The sequence below is a fragment of the Theropithecus gelada genome, chromosome 12 (genome assembly GCF_003255815.1).
Source record: "Theropithecus gelada isolate Dixy chromosome 12, Tgel_1.0, whole genome shotgun sequence".
Taxonomy (NCBI): domain Eukaryota; kingdom Metazoa; phylum Chordata; class Mammalia; order Primates; family Cercopithecidae; genus Theropithecus; species Theropithecus gelada.
The window spans coordinates 31,483,140-31,506,135 of record NC_037680.1 but is presented as its reverse complement, the minus strand read 5'-3'; the positions used below and the strand labels follow the sequence as shown (position 1 = coordinate 31,506,135).

The following is a 22,996-nucleotide window of genomic DNA, read 5'->3' as shown; positions in this document are numbered from 1 at the left end:
CAGGGTATATTCAGTAGTCTACAGACATTTTTGGTTAACATAATTGGGAAGAGGCAGTGCTATCATGAGGCAGTGCTACTCATTGTTACCCAGTGGCATACAGTTGGCAGGGACCCGGGTGCCGCTCAGCATCCTACAAAGCACAAGACAGACCTATGACATAACAGTTATCTGGTCCCAAATGCATAAACAGGGCTAAGGTTAAGAAACCTTGTTCTAAAGCCATAAAGGAGACAAACTGCACAAGAAAACAGGTAGGTAGGAAAATATAAGTTAGTAATACTGATTCCTCCTCCACACTCTGCAGCATCTTCCTTCTGCCCCCTAAAATTTAAGTTTTGCTCATAAGGCCGTATCCTCTGCCTGCTTCCCTTGAATCTCTACAAGAGCATTATTTTTTTAATTTTTAATTTTTAATTTTTTTGAGACCAAGTCTGGCTCTGTCACCGAGGCTGGAGTGCAGGGGAGCAATCTCAGCTCATTGCAACCTCCTCCACCTCCTGGATTCAAGGAATTCTCCTGCCTCAGCCCACAGAGTAGCTGGGACTGCAGGCGTGTGCCACCACATTCAGTATTTTTTATTAGACAGAGTTTAGCCATGTTGGCCAGGCTAGTCTTAAATTCCTGACCTCAAGTGATCTGCCCACCTCGGCCTCCCAAAGTGCTGGGACTACAGGCATGAGACACTGTGCCTGGCACATTCTTTGTTTTACAACCCACTTTCTATCTATTGCCGTCTCCAATCTCTGTCAAAGATGTCTAATTTTACGATTGATCACTTGCCGTGATCAACCTCAAACTCAACTCATCAAAACAAAATGCATCATCAGGGCTTCTAAGTCGACTCCTCTGCTGCCTGTCCTGTTTCAGTACATGTCACACCACTTTCCCCATGACCCAGGTTCAAAACCCAAGAGCCACTCTCATTCTACTTCCTCGCCACCTATCTACTCACACAGTTTTGCTCAGCACTCTTCATCCAATAGCTAGCACTTTGCCTGCCACATAGAACTCACCCAAATATCTAATACATACAGAAACACTATTAAAGACATTAAGGTCATCTTTAACTGCTTCCTCATTTCCCAGCCTCCCAATCGAATCGATTGCAAAGCCTTACGAATTCTGCACCAAGGTGTAAAGGCATCAACACAAGTGCCCTCCCTAAAGTCTAAATGACCTAATCCATCCCCATACAAATGGCAGATCAATCTTCCTCAAGCATAATCCTCATTATGTCACTATTTCACCCCCAACCCCAGAAAAAAAACTTGTCAAATCCTTCCACCTCCACCTTGACACTGGCAGGTAGGTTCCATGTGTACAACACTCCACCTCAGGTTCCCCATCCAGGCTTTTGTCTCCTACTTCCTTTCAATACTATGAAGAAAACACTTAATAAGCTGCTCTTCACCCATGTCCAGAGGGACCAGCATCTATTAAAAAGGCACAGCAGAGACCATCCGGGGCTCAGAAACTTCTCTAGGCATCCCCCTTTCAACCATCATTTCAAACATCCTCCCTCATCCTGTGCTGACACCTTCTACTCCTCCATAACTTTTATTTGGATTAGTCACCTGCCTTCTGGTTTCACTTCTCTGTCAATGTACAGCCTCCAACACTGCCACGTGGCAACCCTGGGCAGAGGAAGCCTCGGCCCAAACCCGACCTCAGGTCTGGGATCCCAGCAACGGCTCAGGGTCCAGGGGCAGCTTCTAGGATTGGTTGTCACACATCCAGTATTCTTCAGAAAGCCAGTGAAGCTGTCTGCTGCTCTGGGGCAGCACCCAAGTGTTCCTGTCTCCATGGCCACCACATTCTCTCTTCGGCTCCCATGTCTACCTCTCCACAACATACTCAATTCCTGCCATGCCCAGCTCAAATGGCATCTTCTCCCTGAAGCCTGTCCTAATTTTCCTACCCAAACCAAATACAATTGCCTTCTCTTCTCAATCATCTGGTCATGTTCACCCTTTTTAAAAATAAGTATCATGTTATGCTTTGTATTACATGGTATCAGTTTCTCTCTTTATGCCTCAGCCAACTGTATCACTTACTAGCTGTGCGGTCTCAGATAAATCAATCCTCTATACTATTTCTTTATCAATAAACTAGAGATAATGGTGCGTATCTCATAGCTGTGTATCGAAGATAAAGCCAGATAAAATGTACACGTGGCTAAAACAGTGCCTGTGCAAGCAAATGCTACCTATCATTCATGTTTTACCTCCCTCAGGACTTAGAAAAGCCTTATATGTTAATCGCTCAAAAAAATGAGCCGAATGTTAATTTAATCATCCAATATTCCAATTACTAGAGACCTGGCAGAAAAGAAACAAGCATTTCTTGAGGACCTACCGAGTATATCAAGCAATATATAAAGCATCTTACACAGGAGAATTTGTAATTCTCACATCTCCTTGCACTTGGTATCATTCCTATTTTACAGTTGAGAACTTACAGATTAGGTACTTAGCCTCAAGTTGTATAACTCATCATATAAAAAATCTGTGATCTTTTCACACAGCCCACTACCTCCATAATACGGAATTTGCCTTATTCACAGGCTAGACAGCAACATAGCCTGGGGGACACAATAGGGAATAATACTTCAGCAAGTTCGCAGGCCAGAGGACAACATGCTGAGGCTTTTATTTTTATTTATTTTTTTGAGATGGAGTCTCACTCTGTTGCCCAGGCTGGAGTACAGCGGCTCAGTCTTGGCTCACTGCAAAACCTCCACCTCCCAGGTTCAAGCAATTCTCCTGCCTCAGCCTCCCAAGGCTGGGATTACAGGCACCTGCCACCACGCCCAGCTAGTTTTTGTATTTTTTAGTAGAGATGGGGTTTTGCCATGTTGACCAGGTTGGTCTTGAACTCCAGACCTCAGGTGATCCGCCTGCCTCGGTCTCCCAAAGTGCTGGGATTACAGGTGTGAGCCACTGCGTCCAGCTGAAGCTTTTATTTTTTTAAAACCAATGACAACACTGGCTCACAGAGAAGAATGACATAGAAATCAGAAGTTTATGGATTTAGTGGTATTGTGTCCACGTATCTTGAAAGACCTGACCCTGATGGATAGAAGGACCAAAAGAAGGAAAGGTCCATGCTGCTGGGTGTGCAAATAAAAGAAAAAAAGAAAGGAGGAAGAGAGGGAGAAAAGTAAAGTAGGAGGGAGGAGAGAAGGAGAAAAGGGGAAAACTCCAAGCCACCTGTCTTGGCCAGGAAACTCCCTGAGGGTCACAACCTGAAAGTGTCCTATCACTTTCCCCAGCATGTCTCATTTTGTTTATTTTCTTAAATCATACCAGAAAATTTAATTTCTCCCTTTTGATGTTTTTTATTCTGAAAAGTACATGAACAATTCCAGCGGGGTAATTCTGACATCCAAAAACCTCATTTTTTTCTTCCTAACTGGCTCAGACAGATAAAAGGAAAGGAACTGAATTATCCTAATAATTTCCCTAAGTCTCCCCCGCCTACATTATGCTCATCCAGTTTCCTTGCAAATTACCCAGGTGAACCATCTGTGCTTGTGACTTTTTAAAATTCTTCACACTGAAGTTCTTTCATTTATTAACGGAAAAAAAAAAATTCTTCTCAATTTTCCTCCATGTACATCACAGGCAAAGCAGGATTTGGTGAACCCTAACATCCTTAGGTAAAGCAACATTAAATCCAAAATACACATAACCTTAATAGATCTTTTTCCATCGGCCAATTTTACAATAATGCTAATTGCAATTTTAAAGGATGACAACATCTTCTGGGTGAGCCACAGAAATAATATATTTAGTCTACAAATTCATGGAATAGTGAACAACATGCCAAGTGCATTCCACTTCCATAGTCTTATGATTCTTTAAGCAAGACAGGCATTTTGAGAGCTTTAAAAATAATGATGAAGGGTTGGGGGGCGGGGACATAAGTTTTTTTTAAATGATGGAATTTAGGTAATGCTCTTTGAATAACTGTTACTCCAAATGGCGAGTAGAAAGTCACATGAGCATGAATTTAAGACAAAAGGATATCTATACAAAAAGTAATTTCCCACTTATTTTAAATCTCCCTTGAAAAGGGGAGACGGGGAAGAGGGGAGAATTAAAGCCTGACTTAAATAAAAACATACTTGTTAACTGGAAAAGAAAAAGAAATAAGACAATGTCTGAAATGTGAAAGATGTCCAGAGACATGGAAGTTTGCCCTGATATGCAGGACTCTTCTAAGCCAGGACCTCACAGGCTCTCTGAATACATGTTATCTTCGGAAACGAGCAGAAGTAGAAATGAACTACCAGAGCTATAGATGGTTAAGCAGCAGCCTTGGATTTCATTCTAGGTTTGGCAAACACTGAAAATAAAGAACTGGCAATGACAAGACTGCCCACTGTATTAGATCAAGAAATTACGAGTCAGTTCTCTAAATTTAGTAGCTAGACTCATTCCTGTTTGACTTTTCAAGTCAGTTCAGCCCAAATAGCAAGTATACTATATGACTTCTAAGGCAGAAAACGGAAAACTAATTCCCTCCCATGAAAATCAGAATTCTATCCAGCCAAGACCTTCTAGTTCCCCCAATGTGGAAACACTTAGCAATGACTGTTCAAATGCTTAGCTCAGTTCTAAGACACTAAAAGAAAGGAGAGGGGAGGGATGTGGGTGCAGGAGTTCATTTTTGCAGAAATGCCATGATTAAACAACAAGGCTTATATTTACAGAACCACATTAAAGACTTCAGAATCCCATTCACTCTCTATAAGTGACAAATACGCTAAAGCAACGACTTTCTGACTCTGTCGAAAGACAGCAGCTCTTAAGAATTATTTTAAAAACAAAACAAAAGATTCCACATGACTGCTTTGCCTTCCCCCTCCCCCCCCACACACACTTCCCAACTTCATTTATCCTATTCATCTCACAGTTGGGCCTTTGGTTGAAGCATATTTGAAAGAGGAGGATAAAGCCTGAGCCAATTATCCAAAGAACAAACTGTCTTCCGTTAAAGGCTTATAAAAATAAATTTGGCTTACAAAAAGAAATTCAAGGAGATTTCCAAACCATCCTCTCAATTTCATGTGAGCCTGTTGATTTTTTTAGTCATTCCTATTTTTCTCCAAATTCATATTGGGTGGGGAAGTTGAACAAAGATTCTAAGTGCACCATTGTAGTCTAGCTAAACAAAAACACAGGTTTCAAATTTCAAATCACATCACAACTAATTTAACTTTTAATTTTAAGGGACTGGTCCAGATAGTAGCTGAGAACCATTGTGGAGACACAAAATGGGAACAAGTTTCCTAAAAAAGCTAACAGGCCATCTGGGGCATAATCTAGCAACGAATCTCATCTAAACTCAATGTCCCTTGGAATGAAGATTTTCCTCTTCGGATTAAGACATTTAGTTCTATCTCTTGCCTAGAACTTGATGGCAAGCTGTACTTTCTGTAATCTGTACCCTAAGCACTACTCATCCCTTTAACTCTTGTGTGGGGTTTGCCACCGCATGTCCCACAGCACCATGGCAACCCAGTTGAACATACAGCCATTTCCAATTCTGAAAGAACACTCTCACTGGAAATACAGGCTGACCGGAGCGGGACTTCTGCAGCAGGACTATCTACTGTGAACCAAAGAATGACAAAGAAACGTTAAGAGATTTTTTTAAATTTACAGCTTTGTGGAAAAATGAGTTAAGGCAAATCCATCCTTGACACTCTAACAGCATTCCTGGTTCAGCAGGAATAACTGTTAGTGCTGTCAGAAAATAAAAGCATGCTATCTATTCTTTAGAGTCAACTGAATTGGGAGCAGACAAATTTTTCAGTCTCAGGAGCAAGAAAGCCATTCCTGCAAATTTGGTTTTGTAATTTTCAGCAGATCAGGGTTTTGCTTATCCTCAAATTACATTTTAGGTCATTTCAACAACCTAAAAGACTAGAAATAAAAGATTATTCTTGTCCAATCTTATATGGTAACCTGTGATAAGCAAGTCATTTTACTTATCACAAATTTGAGTATATCTTCCAAAGGCCAAAAAAAAAAAAAAAAAAAACCCAACAGTTAATGTTGTGTAATATAAACTATTAATTGCACATTTCTTTCCTAGTGTGGGAGATCAAGTTGTCATTCTTCATTTAATAAAAAAAAAAAAAAAGGTTGGGCGCGGTGGCTCTCGCCTGTAATCCCAGCACTTTGGGAAGCCGAGGCGGGTGGATCACGAGGTCAGGAAATAGAGACCATCCTGGCTAACCCGGTGAAACCCCATCTCTACTAAAAATACAAAAAAATTATCCGGGCATGGTGGCGGGCGCCTGTAGTCCCAGCTACTCGGGAGGCTGAGGCAGGAGAATGGTGTGAACCTGGGAGGTGGACCTTGCAGTGAGCCGAGATCGGGCCATTGCACTCCAGCCTGGGTGACATAGCAAGACTCTGTCTCAAAAAAAAACTCAAACTTTTTTTTCAGAGGACAACTCTTTCCACATGTATCTATTAATATTATGCCTATAAGAGTTCTGAATTTCCTGTGAATGCCAGCTCACATGGAAACAGATGAGCCAAGAAGAACTAAGAGGAACTCATGTCACAGGTTGGTACCATACTTCTTGAACATAAATGAAAACTGGGAAAATTATCATGCTGTAAATCTAGGATCAAAGGTACCCAAAGCAGAGTTAGTGAACCCGGTACTAACCAGGAGGATTCAAAAACAATCCACAATTGGTTTGCTGCTTGCAAAAAAATTACATTTAGACCTCCAAATCACACTATACACAAATAAATTCCACATGAATAAAGGCGAATTCTTTAAAAAACATGTCTCTAAAGCTAAAATTAAGTCGTGTATTTTTGGATATGATCGTTAGTAAGAACATTCTAACTTTCAGAATCATGACAAAAATGGCCAGAAATTTAAAATTTGATGTTGTAAGAAATTTAAACTTCTGTAGGCCTAAAAAATTTATCTAAAAAAGGAAGTGAGGAAAATAGTCAAAACAGATTAAATGAGTTATCATCTATTACAAGGGTCAGCAAACTATGGCCCACTAATCAAATCCAGCCCACCGCCTGTTCTTCTACAGCCCGTGAGCTAAGAATGGTTTTTACATTTTTAAATGGTTGAAGAAAATAAAGAGGAATGATACTCCAGGGCATATAAAAACTATATAATATTTACATCTCAGTGTCCACATGGGAGCACAACCATCCTCATTAGTTGCTTATTGTCTAAGGCTGCTTTCACCCTACAGAAGCTGTGTGGCTCACAAAGCCTGAAATGTCTATTAGCTGGTCCTTTATAGAAAAAGTTAGCTAACCCCTGACCTATCACACAAAGAGCTCATGCATATGAAAAACAGTAAGACCCAATAAATAAATAGGCGAAGGAGATTTTTTTAAAGAAAAAGAAAAATACAAGAAAAAATAGAAAATGTTCACTTTCACCGCCAAATGGAAAGACTCTCTTTGGCCTATCAGATTAGGAAAGATCTGTGGAAAAGTCAACACACATTGGACAGTCAAACAAGAGCTAAGAAGCTGCAGGTGGCACTCTAAATACGTCTGACCCTTTTAGAATGCAATGCGGCAAAAAGAAACGAGTCTTAGAAAATGTCTATAACTCTCTTCTCACCTATCCTATGGACATAATCTCAAATATAGGCAAGTTTATAAACAAAGATCTTTATTATGGTATCTTTAATACAATGAGAAACCAGTAGCAATTTCATAGGTTTCCCTCTGTTTTGAGAGTCACGGGTGTTGTTTCTAAGTATTAATGTATCTGAAATTAAGACGTATCTTATAATCACATACATTTAATGCGTTATGTGTTTCCTCATGTGAAAGTGTTGACACCACAGTGTCTTACCTGTACTTTTAATCAACAGTGTCTTACATGTACTACATAGAGGCAACTCACATAGTTCCAATGAAGACATCTGATCGAAGGACTATTTACAAAGATGAGGGAAGGGTGAAGAGTACCACAGGGGCATTCAGGTAGAAAGTGACTTGAAGCATCAAGGAGAGGAAAGTAACCTGCTGGAGGCCTGAAAGAGGACCCACCAGGCAAGAGTGGTTTCTTGGTGGGACACAGCCACTGACAAAACTGCAGCAGAGAGCAGAGATGTGGCAACTGGCAGCTCTCTCCCCTCCCACTCTTAGTTCTCCTCAAGTTCCCCCTTGGCCAATCCAGTTAGAAGCCAGAGGGCAAGGAAGCCTGGAGGATGCATCAGTCAGCACCACTGCCCACTCCCAAAAGGAGGGCAGACAATAGGTGAGAGGGGGTATTATGGTTTGAACGTGTCCCTTCCAAAATTTAGGTGTTGCCAAAGTGATGGTATTTACAAGTGGAGCCTTTAAAGGTGATTAAGCCACGATGGCTTTTCCCTCTCAATGGGATTAGGGCTCTTATAAAAGAGGCTTCACTCCACATTTGGACGACTTGCCCTTATGCCTTCTGCCAGATAAGGATGCGGCAAGAGGGCCCTCACCAGACCAAATGCTGGCACCTCGATCGTGGACGTCCCACTCACCTCCAGAACAGTGAGAAATAAAATTCTGTTCCTTATAAATTACCCAGTCTCAAGTATTCTGTCACTGCAGCACAAAACAGACTGAAACAGGAGGAAAAAAGAAATAACCATCTCAGTCATTCTCCAAATCACCCCACAGAAAAGATGAAAAATGCATTCCCACTGTGGTGAGTGAGGGGAGAGAAAAGTCAATCTCAAAGTCTTAATTTCACCAAAATCATCCACTAAATTAGGATCCAAGTGGTTTTGGTCACCTCAAACAGAACTCTGACAAAGGAAGATGAGAAAACGGGGTTTGAAAAGCCAAACATTTTAAATTTTTTTTTTTTTTTTTTTTTTTTTTTTTTGAGATGGAGTCTCGCTCTGTCGCCCAGGCTGGAGTGCAGTGGCCAGATCTCAGCTCACTGCAAGCTCCGCCTCCCGGGTTCACGCCATTCTCCGGCCTCAGCCTCCCGAGTAGCTGGGACTACAGGCGCCCGCCACCTCGCCCGGCTAGTTTTTTTTTTTTTTGTATTTCTTAATAGAGACGGGGTTTCACCCTGTTAGCCAGGATGGTCTCGATCTCCTGACCTCGTGATCCGCCCGTCTCGGCCTCCCAAAGTGCTGGGATTACAGGCTTGAGCCACCGCGCCCGGCCCAAACATTTTAAATTTATAAAAGAAACCACTTTCCACAATGTTTAGGTACAACGAAGATATTAGGAAAATAGCTACCATGTTGGGTAGGTGAACCTCATTTAAATAATATGAAAATAGCACCAAAATTTGAATTTAAAGAATGAATTATTGTAAAGAGCAAGGAGGGTGGCAATCTTGCAAATGAATCAAGGGGTTGGCAGGGTTAAGGATGCGAATAGATCCTAAGGTAGATGTTTTCGAGACAATATGGGTTTGAAAAAAAAAAATCAATTTCTAGCTCCCAGTCTTCTGTATCTTCTAATTCACTGTTTCTGGTCAGAGTTTGGTAAGGGCTCTAGCCAGCGTTATTTCATTAAGAACATAAGGAGTTTAGGAGTCTAGAAAAAGGCCAATTTTAAGGGCTCAAAGAGCAACATTATTATTTAATGAATAATGTTACCTTCAGGAAATCTGATACCATAGTTCCAATAACTGTTCTTGCTTCAAGTCACTATATTCAAAACCCCTATCGGGAAATAAGGGAAAGTCAGTGTCTCATTCAGAACAAAAACTAACTCTGTCTAACTACAATAAGACAAATTCTTGGTACCATCCAAGAGAGTCAACTTGCCACCCCTGGCACACAGCTCTACTCCTATCACATGCCCTCCTGCATGCTGCCTTTCCTTTCTCCATCCCAATTACACCTCCCAGCCAGATACACAAGATACATTTGCTGGTGAACTCCACTCCTCCCAGCTCTTTATGCATTTCCACTCAACTACCTCTACTGCCTTCAGTTATGCTTTACTTATTCAGTTCCTTCGCCACTGTTTTCTGAAAAACTGTCTTTTCTCTGTGTTTGTTGTGAAACCTCAATCTGTCAGAATCTCCCAGAAGGTCATTACCAGTTGCCAGGGTGTTTATTTGGCATTCTCTAAGTCATCCTTTGAGGATCCAAAGTGAAGTCACCCAAAAGGCATATGTGACTGAATCAAATTTAAGATACTAACTTCCACCTCTATAATCAATTCACCAAGACACAGTGCTATGACTTAAGGTGGAAGTTTGCAAAGCCGTGCTTTAGCTAAAAGCTGCAACAACAGATGGTAGTTGAAGAAATAAAACACAACAAAGGTATGGTTACTATTGTAACCACAATAGTGAGGTATTTATTCATGCCTCAGCACAGCCAAGAAAGGCCAGTACCTTTCAAACTAGGGTGTGAAGGTTGCCAATATCCTAGCTGCCTCTGTCTCTTAGAAGTGGCGTATTTTCATACCTTAACAGAACAATTACCTTAATCTTTACAATTTGGCATCACAAATGAGGAAATAAATCAGTCCTTATTTCTTTTTTTGCTAAGCAAATCGCTTTAATGTGTAACAGTAGGCCAACTGGGGAAGACAAGACCCCAAACCCCAGCCTTTCTCCTGATGCCCTGGGACCTGTGTGCTGGGCCAGTCCCATGCCTGCCCCAATCCCTGAGGCCCACAAGGGCCAGAGAAGAGTGGGAAAAAAAGTTGGATGGTTGCAGCTCAGCCCCAAGAGTTCAAGGAGGTAAAAACAGGGGCCAGTTGAATTTGGCCTTGGAAAAATCCATCTCCAAATGCTGATCCATGAACTTCTTCAGAATCTCCTGTTTCTTCTGTTCATCTGAGGTTGACATGAACTTCTGTCTCTGGTCACACATCATCATCCTTTCCACCATGCTACGAGTCTCACTGTCCAGGTCTGAGAGCTTGGAATTCTCAGGGTTAATATTCTTGGTATTGATCTCAAGGTCACTGGACACCAGGCGGCTCCACCACTCCATCTTATTGATATTCTCAAGATGCAGAGTCACCACCTTGCCGTCCTCAATGAGCCATGAGCTCTCCTCCACCTTCACTTCGTTGTAGAGCTCCCCATCGATGATCACTGGCTGCCCCTTGAGCCCCACCCGGAGGTGCCACCACGTCCTTCCCTTTCACCCAGAAGTTCACGTGGAAAGGGACCGCCAGGTCCAGCTCCGACAGGGTCTGGGTCCAGCGGTAATTGGGCAGGTCTGCCCCGTTGCCTAGGTTGGGCTTCAGTTTTCCTTTGTCCTTCTCATCTTCCTCCTCTTCGTCTTTCTCAGTCTCCTGCTTCCCTGGGGAGTTAAGGTTGCCGTTCTTGAGCTGGGCCTCATGATTCTCTGTATCCTTTTTCTGGTCAGTCTCTAGCTGCAGCTTCTCTGCCTCTTCATCAGTTAGCTCCTTGATCTGGGACCCTGAGGCCTCTGACTTGGCTTCCTTGGCCACCCTGGCCACCCGCTCCACCTTCTCCTGCCGCTCAGCCTCCTGCCGGGCTCTCTTCTCCCACTGGGCCTTCTGTGCCAGCTGATGGTTGTTGCTGAAAATCTGTATGATAAGCTTCTCTGCCATCCCCTCTTCTCCTCCAATGAAAAAGTCTGTTTTGCGTCGAAGGAAGGTGAAGAAGGTGTTCACAAGCTCCTGCACGCCGCCCTCGTGCTGCTGAGCCATGGCCAGCAACATGCCCTCGAACTGTTCCTCCTCCTGCTCTCCGCCCATCGCGCCAGCTGGGATGCACGTCCCGAGCTCTGCGCTCTAGTCCCGCGCTCTCTCCGCTACTTCGAGTTGCGCTGGGCCCAACGACTCTAGTCTAAATCAGTCCTTATCTCTAAAAGGTACCCAAGAATTCAGAGTTAAAAATCTAAGTATCTGAAGACCAAGTATCTCCCTCTGCCATCAACTGAATGTGTCTCCTCAAAATTCATAGGTCAAAACCTAACCCCCAAATGTAATGGTTTTAGGAGATGGGGCTCTTGGGAGGTGATTAGATAATGAAGGTGGGGCCCTCGTAAATGGGATTAGTGCCCCTAAAACAGAGGTCCCAGAGAGCTTACTTATCCTTTCTGCCATGTGAAGATACAGCGAAAGGATGGCTGTCTCTGAACTGGAGGCAGGTCCTCCCCTCAAACACTGAATCTGCTGATGCCTTGATCTTGGACTTCCCAGTCTCCAGAACCATGAGAAAAAAGTTTCTGTTTTTTAGAAGCTACCTAATTTATAGTATTCTGTTACTGTACAGCAGCCCAAATGTACTAAGACACCATAAGACACTGTGTGGGCCTTTATAGAAAAAAATGCTCCCTTCATTTGCAGCATCCTCCCTGTTCAGTCTGAATTGAAAAACAATGTTTAGACTTTAATCAAAAAGAAGCCTTAAGAACATTAATACTTTTACTCATGACTCCATTTCTCTGGTATTTATTGCCCCATTCTGTAGCCACCTTAAATTTTATATTTTTAATAATCATTGTTTTTAGTGAGGACTGAGGTGACTGTTTTCATTTAAACAGTCATGAGTTCTATAAACAAAAAGTAGACAGGCATAGACATCCACAGATGTGACTTCAGTAATTTTTAATCACTGGTTCTAATGTCACTGTAGTTGACGAATTTCTCTTAAAAAGAGACACTAACTTCTTTTTGAAAACTTGTGCACAAACTATCAATCAGAAGGTCCTGCAATGGTATTAGAAAATCACCAATTAAAAGAAGAATCTGTGGGTACTTGAATAATTAAGCTGTGATTAGAGACAGACGTCTAATTTAGGCAGAATATGGTTGATATGGTTTGGCTGTGTCCCCACCCAAATCTCATCTTGAATTGTAGTTCCCATAATCCTCACATGTCATGGGAGGGACTTGATAAAAGGTAATTGAATCATGGGGGCAGTTAGGCTCATGCTGTTCTCAAGACAGTGAGTTCTCACGAGATCTGATGGTTTTGTAAGGGGCTTTTCTCCCACTCCGCTCATACTTCTCCTTGCTGCCGCCATATGAAGAAGGACGTGTTTGCTTTCCCTTCCACCATGATTGCAAATTTCCTGAGGCCTCCCCAGCCATGCGAACTGTGAGTCAAACCTCTTTACTTTATAAATACCCAGTCTAACGTATGTCTTTATTAGCAGTGTGAGAACAGACTAATACAATGGTAAAGATAACACTTCTTTGATTGCTTATCTTGAGTCATTTAAACTGATCCTTAGTACACAAGTATTTTCCTCCTCTGTGAGAGCTAACTTCAATTATGTCTTTTCAGATCTAAACTACATTACCAGGAAATACAAAATAAACACAGCAAGAATTTCTAAGAATCTTTGTCATCTAAGAACAGGTGATAAAGAAGAATCTTCCTAATTCTTATTATAATAGCCTAATTATCAGCAGGACAATGAAGCCTTTCAACAAAGGACAGAAAAAACTGTTGAAAGAAAATGTGCAGCCAAGCACAGTGGACCACACCTGTAATCCCAGTGCTTCGGTAGGTCGAGTCAGGAGGATTGTGTGAGCCCAGGAGATCAAGACCAGCCTGGGCAACATAGTGAGACCCCACTTCTACAAAAAAAATTTTTTTTAAAAAAATTAGCCAGGTATGATGAAGCATGCCTGTAGTCCTAGCTACTCAGGAGGCTGAGGCAGGAGGATGGCTTGAGTCCAAAAGTTTAAGGCTGCAGTGAGCTATCATTGTACTACTGCACTCTGGCCCGTATGACAGAGAGAGACCCCAACTCCAATTCCCACCAAACACACACACACACACACATACACACACATTTAAAAAACAACCAGACATGGAGTTCAAATTCAAATGTAGAAATGAACCAAACCTCAGTTACTGAATGAAGTATAATAAGTCACAATTTTCCCCTTGATAAGTCATAATTATTTTATAACTTTTGCATTTCATATATTTTTAGAAAAAAAATTAAATTTGTTTTGCGACTGATAGTTCTTAATTACAACATATTAGGCTTAATCTAATCACACTCAGTACTCAACAAGTCAGCAAGCAATTAAATCTAACTAACGTTTATCAAAGGCCTACTACAAAGCAAGGCTCTGGGCTGGTGTCTGTCATTAAGCAAAGCATCTGTCTACTGTGGAAACAGGCTAGCCACTCGTCCAATAGGAATAACACAAAATTATCATTATCAGCCACCGTGTGGCCTGTTAAACTAAAACTTTACTGGGAGGTTGGCAACAGCACACTATAGATAACAGCTTGGGCTTTGGTTTTTAACCCAGATCTTCTACAGTATTTATATGCTGTGACTGCCTACAAAGCAATGAAGAGCTCATTCCTACTTCCCAGGAACGGTTTAACCCCAAGACAAGCCACACTTTTTCATGAAATATCTATGAGCCAGTCCTCCCTCATGACCCTTTTTCTTTTAAATCATCGTTCCTCAAGATTCTTGGAGGAATGGTGAGGGGGGAGGGAAATCTGGGAAGAAACAACAGCAAACTTTGCCCAGGGGAGTCTCCTAGACTCCTAAAGCAACAAAGGTTTTCTCTACCTTTGTTGAGAGAAATTAAAAACATTTTGAAAGCAGAATCTACTTCTTCCGGCATCACTACTTAACATATTTAATAAGACTATGGTGAATAACACATAAATGGGGAGGGGGGATGCCAAAAGACAGCAATAACTTGTTTCTGAGTTTATCCAGGTCAATGAAAAACACCTCTGTGTAAGAAATCTCCAGGCTTCAAAGCAATAAATCAAATCAGACAGACAATGAACTGCTGAAAAAGTAGGGTCATGAAAGTCCTAGAGGGAAAACGGATAGACACATATAAGGTGAAAAGCATGAAAATCAAAGTAAAAGAACAAGCAAAGAAAGCCGCTCATGAAAAAGTGGTCAGCTAAAGCCTGGAGTTTGTTGAATGAGTTAATGAATGAATGGTCAAACAACTTACCACAGGCACTGACTCCTCCAAGTGAAGAGGTAATTAAAATCACCTAACTTATTAACCGCTATGGTAAAACATTCTCAGGGAGAAGATGACAACACAAGTGGCAACAGCAGAGATTCCCTTAAAAAAATCAGGGTCTTTGTAAGAGCTTTACATTGAATGAGGTCTGGACCACACTCCCACTTACAGATAAGGAATCCAAGTGTGCACCCAGGATTACAGTGAAAGGATAAGACTCTGTACTTTGTAATTCTCCCCTTTCACTGAGAGGACTGGGGATTGCATTCTACAATAGCCCCCTTGATGGTGCTGGGAATAAATCTCAGCAGGGTATGCTAGGAGAAAGACAAGCTCATTTTCTCATTTGCCCAAAACTAACCTATGTTCTATTGTCACCAACTATGGAACCTTTCCTGATACTCTTATTTTTAAAGCTCCCAAGAAAGGCAGGGAAGCTGATGCCAAAGCACAGATGTTGTCTGCAGGACTGAGTATATCCCACTTAGACTTAGAAAGCAGACAGCATATCCAGGAGAGGTGAGAGAAAGACAAATCGAGGCACTGCTGACAGCCTTTCGTTACAATTTGGCAGCCAACCTGCTCAAGCATTTTCACGTGGGTAAGTTGATCATCTGAAAAAAATCCACGGCATAAGAACATAATTTAGGCCTTCAGAGCAAACATTTTGATAGTTCTCATAAGTCATTTAAATAAAAGCTTCATGAACAAACCACAAAGCATGTGACTAAAACCCCAATTAATAGTAAAAAGCAATACACACTGACAGATTTCTGTGGCGAACTTTTGCTGAGACCAAATTAGTTGAATGCAACTTTGCCCCTCAAGCAGATATACTTTCGCCTTATCCTACCTTTTCTCAGCCAAGATTTCCCCAGCTCCCTAATTCAAACTCACCAGGACCAGTGAGCATTATATGACCATCTGGTCGACAACATATTACACACTCATAGGGCATGGTTCTAATCACATCACAGTTTAAACCACCACCATAGATCTCAGCAAGGTGCTCCTAAATGGAAGAATTTTATATTTTGCCTTTCAAATTGTTTTTATTGGAAGCATATTTGTGAGAATACTAAGACATAAAAGGCCTCTGAGCCTGAGCTCATTTTCCCATCCCCAGCCTCCCTCCCTACAAACTGTCTTCTATGAATGGGATTCTATTTCATCTTTACTCTCTGTAAGAGAATGTACCTGCCAACTGATGTCAAGAACAAATCACTTCATCTCCAGTTTCGATGCTGCTGCATTCTTGGGCACTTGTGTGCTTTTAGCACCAAAAAGAGTTGCTTCGTGGTTCAAGGGTCACTGTTAACTCTTTTAACAAATAGGCATTAACAGAATACAGGAGCAATCCCACACTTTGTGGGGCAGGTGTCTCCCTGGAGCCTCTGGATTAAAATTCTCATTGCTAAAGTCACCAAGGAGTTAGACAAAGATAGGCAGCATGGCCTCGGAGTTTCCTGCTAAAAAAGAATTCTTCCTCTAATACATTTATGGATATTAGCTACACTAACATGGGTTACTTTACTAGGTTAGTTGATAACTGTGTTAGGATGAGGAGACAAAATGTCACTGAAGAAACAAGAAACCAAATCTAGAGTGTAGCTATTTTTTCTTACTTTAATGAAGCAGCAGAGAGTTTGAAAAAGAGATTTTAGAAAGGTGTGCAGGCTCTAGACCAGGGAAGGCCAATCTTAGTTGAAAATATAATGGCCCCCACCAGAAGCCCTTGCATTCCAAAATTCAGATACAAGCTTCCTAAATCCCAAGATGCCCCAGGATGAAAGAGCACTCAAGGGACCCAGGCAGGCTGCCTCCACTGAACCGAGGAGAAGCTAGTCCACCTTTCAGCAGGATGTTTGAAGGATGCTCTTTCACTCAGGAAGCCTGAGGGAAGGCTTTGCTTCTGTCCTGGGAAACTAGTCACTGATCAAGAGGACTCTCCTGCCCTCTCACTAACGTCAGCCATCAAATGGACCATACCTCCCCACCAGCTGAGTTCTACCCACAGTCATTCCATGGCCTGGCCCCTATCCTGGCCAGCAATACCGATGTCTACACCCCAATGCCCAAGCCCGACCTCAACATCCCAAACTTCTGCTGGACCACAGGGGCTGGTAATGCAGACTCTAGAGTGAGGACAAGTCATGATAAAAATAAATTCAGGAAAATGTGTAAGTACAACCTTAAGTAATAAAGAGAAAATGGACTTTGGAGTAAGCCAATCCTTGGTTCCAACCAGAGTACTGCCACTATCACAAAACTTTGAGCAAATTATTTTACTCCTCAGAATCAGTTTCCTCACCTGGAAAACAAAGATAAAATGCCTACTTTGCAGAGCTGCTATGAAAATTTAAAAAGATTAATACATGCAAAGTAAGCATTCAGAAAAACAGAAATCAATACCCTATTTTGTTATTATATGAAAGGGTAATTCCAAATGCATGTGAGCCAAGAGTGAGATTTTTACTAGACATAGTTCCTACAGTACAACTCTAGAAATGTAAGGGATGAGATCTGTAGAACATATGGTAGCTACCCAGATGTAGAAAAATATGCACACAGAGTTTTACAAATTCCTAGTTTATGATGTCAAAATTCTCTAAATAAAACAGATGCTAATGATCAAACTGACGATGACTTCTGCTCATTTCTCCACCATAAATAACACCCTTAAAGATTAAATAAATGCCTTAACTTATTTTCTCTAAGTTTGGGGATGGCTAGGATTTCCTCAATGGATTTCTTTGGTTTCCAAGGTTAACTGTTGTGGTAATTTTCAAAGAGCACCAAGTTTGCTATAACCATTCTGGATATATAACAGTAAGACATTATTATAATTATACCATTATTAATAGCAGCTATCTTTTATGAAATATTTTTTGTTTTTTTGTTTTGAGACAGGGTCTTATTATGTTGCCCAGGCTGGTCTTGAACTCCTGTGCTCAAGCAATCATCCCACCTCAGCCTCCCTAGAAGCTAGGACTATAGGCGTGCACCACCATGCCAGGTTACTCTTACGGAACATTTTAAGCTTGCAACATGCTGCATGAAGACAATTGTCATTACAATAAACAATGAAACTCCAAAAAAGAAAACTAAATTTATCTTATAAAAGGAAATCACAAAACCCAAAGTTAGAGCCTAATACACTATTGCCCCCTAAACTACAAAAAAAAGGATTAACTTAAGTGTCTACACCTACAAAGTTTCCACTAGATTCCCAGAGCCCTCTTGCTTTATCCACCTTCCAGGGTTTCCAAGGGAGGTAAATTTAACATCAGCATCTCACCCAGAAATTAAAACAATTATTATCTCTCTCTCTGCCCTATTTACTGGTCTCTCCCTCACCACACTCCTATTTTGTTAAGGCAGTAACTTAGTTGTTTATTATCAAGTATTTTATGTACTGAGCATAATTGTATGAGCTCTGCATTTGTAGAAGAGGTTTGTTTACACTGATATCACTACAAACACGTGGGTAATGCATTGCACTATGATATTAAGGCAGCTATAATGTCACTGGATGATAGGAATTCTCAGCTCTATTATCATCTTGTGGGACCACTGTTGTCCATTTTTGACGGAAACGTTATGTGGCTCATGACTGTATTATTTATTGAATGTTATGGACACACTTCTATCTTTTCCCCAGTTTTATTGAGGTATGACTGACAAAAATTATATATATTAAAGGTATATGTGACTTTTTGATACAAGTTTATATTGTGAAATGATTACCACAATCAAGCTAATTAACATTATCACCTCACATCGTTTCCTTTCTTGGTGTTGGTGTATATGGTGAGACCACTTGAGACCTACTCTCGTGGCAAAGTTCAAGTCTATAATACATTAAGAGCCCTAATAATGCAGTTAAAAGTTGAAGCCGAAAGTGACTCTTTAGCCTCTATGAGCATCAGGAGGTCTGTGGAGGCAAGTGGACCCTCTTTCAGCCCTTCTTAAGTTCTGCTTTTCTCACCAGGAAGCACTGAAGAATCCAGGCGCTCTCACATCAGAACACCCAGAGGAAACAAAAGACACATGTGCTTTCCTTAATGACACCTCTCCTTTGACCCAGTGAAGAGAAATCTACCACAGAAGCAAATGTAATTGGCTGGCACAAAAACTTCCGCACAAAAATGGAGCACAATCTACGAGTGAGCTGGTTCTTTGCGTACCATTATTGTGTGTTTCTATTAAGTATGTTACTTTTATAAGTACATTTACCTCCTATTAAGTGCTTCAAAAAGTGAAACAAAATGGTTAAAACTGGTATATAAAGATTCTAGGCCAGGCACAGTGGCTCACTCCTGTAGTCCCAGCACTCTGGGAGGCTGAGGCGGGCAAATCACTTGAACCCAGAAGTTCAAGACCAGCCTGGCCAACATGGTGAAACCCTATCTCTACAAAAAAATACAAAAATTAGCTGGGTGTGATGGTGCCTGCTTGTAGTTCCAGCCTCCTCAGGAGGCTGAGGTGGGCAGATCTATCAAGCCTGGCTGCAGTGAGCCATGACTGTGCCACTGCACTCCAGCCTGGGCTGGAGGAGATCCTATCTCAAAAAGAGAAAAAAAAAGAAGTTCTGCTTTGCTGTTTGCTATGCTGACTAATCAAGAGTTATCGAGTTTCTTAAAGCAGTACATTTAAAGCATTACTGCATTTTAATTTCCTTTTAAAAACTGCCACAGCAACTGTGTTGAGTATAGCAGCCAGGAAGTTCACAGGAACAATTCTCTATTTCCCTGTGAGATGCATTTTTAAAAGTAAAACAAACCGTCATTTCAGAATCCAGAATAAACACTATGACTCTCATGACCCCACACAGAGTGGAAACCCTAACGACAGGAATATTAAACCACTTTCCATTCTGCTCTTTTTGCTGAAGGGAAGAACTTCAAATATGATCTCTGCTGTGAACAAAGATATTCAAACAAGAAGCTCCTCTCATTGTCTCCCCAACAGTGAGCATCCCTGGAGATCTGGCTTTCCCTTCTGGAAGAGGGCACAGGCAAGGATATTTATGAGCTCATATATCACAAACTCCTCTGCTCAGGGAAACCCTGGACACCAAGCTGAAATGTATGAAATACGCCATGGCAGAAATTTTCCAAAGTCTTTTGCTCTCATAATTTCAACCTCACAGGCTATTCATCTTTTGTCAACTAAAACCTTAGATAATATCAGTCTCACATGCTTAAATAAATCCCAAAGCAATACAGAAAATTAGTCAGGTGTTACCAAACTCTGATGACAAATATGTTGTGATCAATATCCTTTCATGAAATTTGGTCAGATTAGCAACTCTTGGTTTCAAAACAAGGCTTCTTTTATATCATTTGAAACAAACAGAAGAAAAGGAAACTACTTATTATGCACCTAGCAAAAGCCATTCCTAGGCATTATATACATTTCCCTACTTAGTCATACTCAGTTCCCATTTTGCTTATGGGAAAATTAAGGCTCAGTTTAAGTAACCTGCCATAAACTGAAAAGCCATAAGCTGATACAGACGGTCTCATCTCACTGTCGCCACCCTGCATGCTCTTAAACTGGAACGGTCTTACAGATGCTAGCTATAATGCAGCCCTAGCCCAACAGGCACCGTATAAAACAAACTCCACAGACACCTGCAAACCAACTATACTGGGTGTATAGAGCAGGAAAATAAGAGTTTTCTCGACTGACTCAAATGTTAGATTACATATGTTAGCTGTGAGCTCAGCCTAGAAGGGTGGGTACAGTGAGTAATCCTTTAAGAGACAGCCAAAGCCAAGGAGGAAGGGCATTCTAGCTAAAGGGGAAAACCTGAGCCAAGGTGCAGAGCTGGGAGAATCCACGGTGTATGGGGAACAACGAGCAACTCCTTCACCTCACTCTGGCTTCTCAATGCCAGAATTGTGAAACAGTTTAAGGACACAAGCATGGCAAGCACTTGTAAGAAGTGACTACACACAATTAGGAAGGTGTGGATACAGCGCTGCTGTCTTAATAAAGATCAGAAAGAGAGAAATCATTTGAAGGTGTTTTCACTTTTTACAAAATGTTTCAGTCGCTACATCACCACAAGCAAAACGCCTTCCAAGGCTCACCAAGGTTAACAATAGGCTGCCTTTGGTTCAAACACATTTGTAAAAAATGTTTCATTCACTCATTACAGTATTTATTGAATGCTTTCTATGTGCCAGGCACCATGCTAGATGCAAGAGATACAAAGATGAACTAACCTTATTCTTGGCTGCTCAAAGCCCAGGAGGAGATGGCCACAAAAATTAAAATGTGATGAATGCTATAAAAATAGCAGCAGAGAATGACTAGTATCAATTAACCAGACAGATCCATGTTGAAAGAGTAGCAGTAGAAACTATATTCACTATTCCGTCCACATCTAGGCCTATCTTTGATATAACTGAATCTATTTCTAGTTTATATGTTTGAAGGCACCTTAATAAATTCTCACCCACCTCTCTATTTCTACAGCTTTCTATAGCTTTCACGGCTATCTTCTATGACTTCAGAAAGTAGACTGCAGAAAATAGTCATAGAAAATAGTAGTGGAATTTAACTTAAAATTTTGAAGTCAGAACACATTATAATCTCCCAAGCATTTAAGACTTCAGTTTCTAATAAGTTTTCTTAGCATTGTGTTTGCCATACATAATAAAGCTATTGACATGGCACCCACCCAACCTGGGAACAGGGTATTCTTTCATAAACTGATGCAAACCATTCCCTTCTTCATGTTGAGCAGCTTGTTAAAGTATTTGGGTTTTAAAATTAGGGGAAAATTATATATGTAACACTCTTAAAAACATTAGGTACTTGCAAATTTAAGAGCAAATTAAAGCAAAATTGAAGGATGAAGAAATAATGGAATAGTAATCACATTCTGACATAACACTTTGCTTAGTTAAGCACTGGCCTATATCAAGACAGCCCAGATCTCTGAGACCAGGTAAAAGCAATAATACAATTTGAAAATAAATTTTCTTCACCACAAACCACCGTAGTTTTAAAGGAAGTTACTTCCAGAAGACTATCCAGCAGTCATATCAGAGATCACTAATGAAGTAGAAGTACTCATGATGAGGTGGTCAATAAACCAACACAGAGCGATAACTTTGCATCCTCAGCTTCCACATCCCAGCACCTGTTCTAAAGCAGGAAAGTGGCTTCTGACTTAAATGGCACCTGCCTAGTACACAGACACACTGCATGCACCCTAAAGTATCATTATCGGTCTCTAAACAAATCTCCCTTCCTCATCAGCAGGGCTCAGCCTCTCTGCTGATCTCAAAGTTTTCAAAGAATATTAGAAAATACACAGTACAGTCATTAGAAAGATACCCGGCATTCACCCCCTTCCTCTGCCCCGGCTTCTTCTTCTTCGTCTTTTTTTTTTTGTAGCTGGTCTATTCAGTCCTTCTCCAGCCATCCCTCTCAGTATCTGGAGTAGGTTCTCCTACTTAACTGCTTCAAGGCACACCTCTTCTCACTCTTGAAAAATCCCACCAGAAAACTCACGCCATGAAGAACCTCATTCATAGCCCACACTTCCATCTATCTCATTAAAAAGGAGGCTAATAATTTAGATGTTTGTGTAACAATGAACTGTCTACACAGCATTTCACACTTAACCTTCTATCAAACCCATCAACAAAGCAATAAGGCAGACAGGTCATGGACCACTTCACATGAGCCCTCCGGAGCCAAAACCACATTGTGATCATTTTTTGTATCCTAAGTAAATCACGCAGACAATGCTTAATAAGTAAGAAAGCAAGAAGTGGATTTGGAAGAGAATAAACATGAGTTCTTCCGATTGCTAACTCAATGCTCTGAAAACAAAATACAGAGGAAAAACAGAAAAGTAAGTTAAACGTGAAATCAAGTGCCTATTACAAATACGTAGTCATTTGTATCCAGATGAAGCCAGCCAAACAGATTTTTTTAATTTAAGTCTACACTAGGATCTAAAGATACAGTACTTCCAGAGCTAAGAAAACCACTGGTATTCTGAAAATAAAGTATAAATGCTGTTAACTGATATTCCCATAAAGAGAAAAAGATATTAAAGT

General features: G+C 41.1%; 1 protein-coding gene and 1 pseudogene across 5 annotated transcripts in view; both read right to left on the bottom strand.

Moving 5' to 3' along the window:
• FMNL2 (formin like 2) overlaps positions 1–22,996 on the bottom strand; it is a 322,575-nt gene that overhangs the window by 256,653 nt on the left and 42,926 nt on the right. The gene's annotated exons all lie outside the window — the stretch shown is intronic.
• On the bottom strand, positions 10,697–12,269 carry LOC112635962 (annotated as a pseudogene). Its single transcript, XR_003122110.1, has one exon. The product of XR_003122110.1 is annotated as a nuclear migration protein nudC pseudogene (transcript).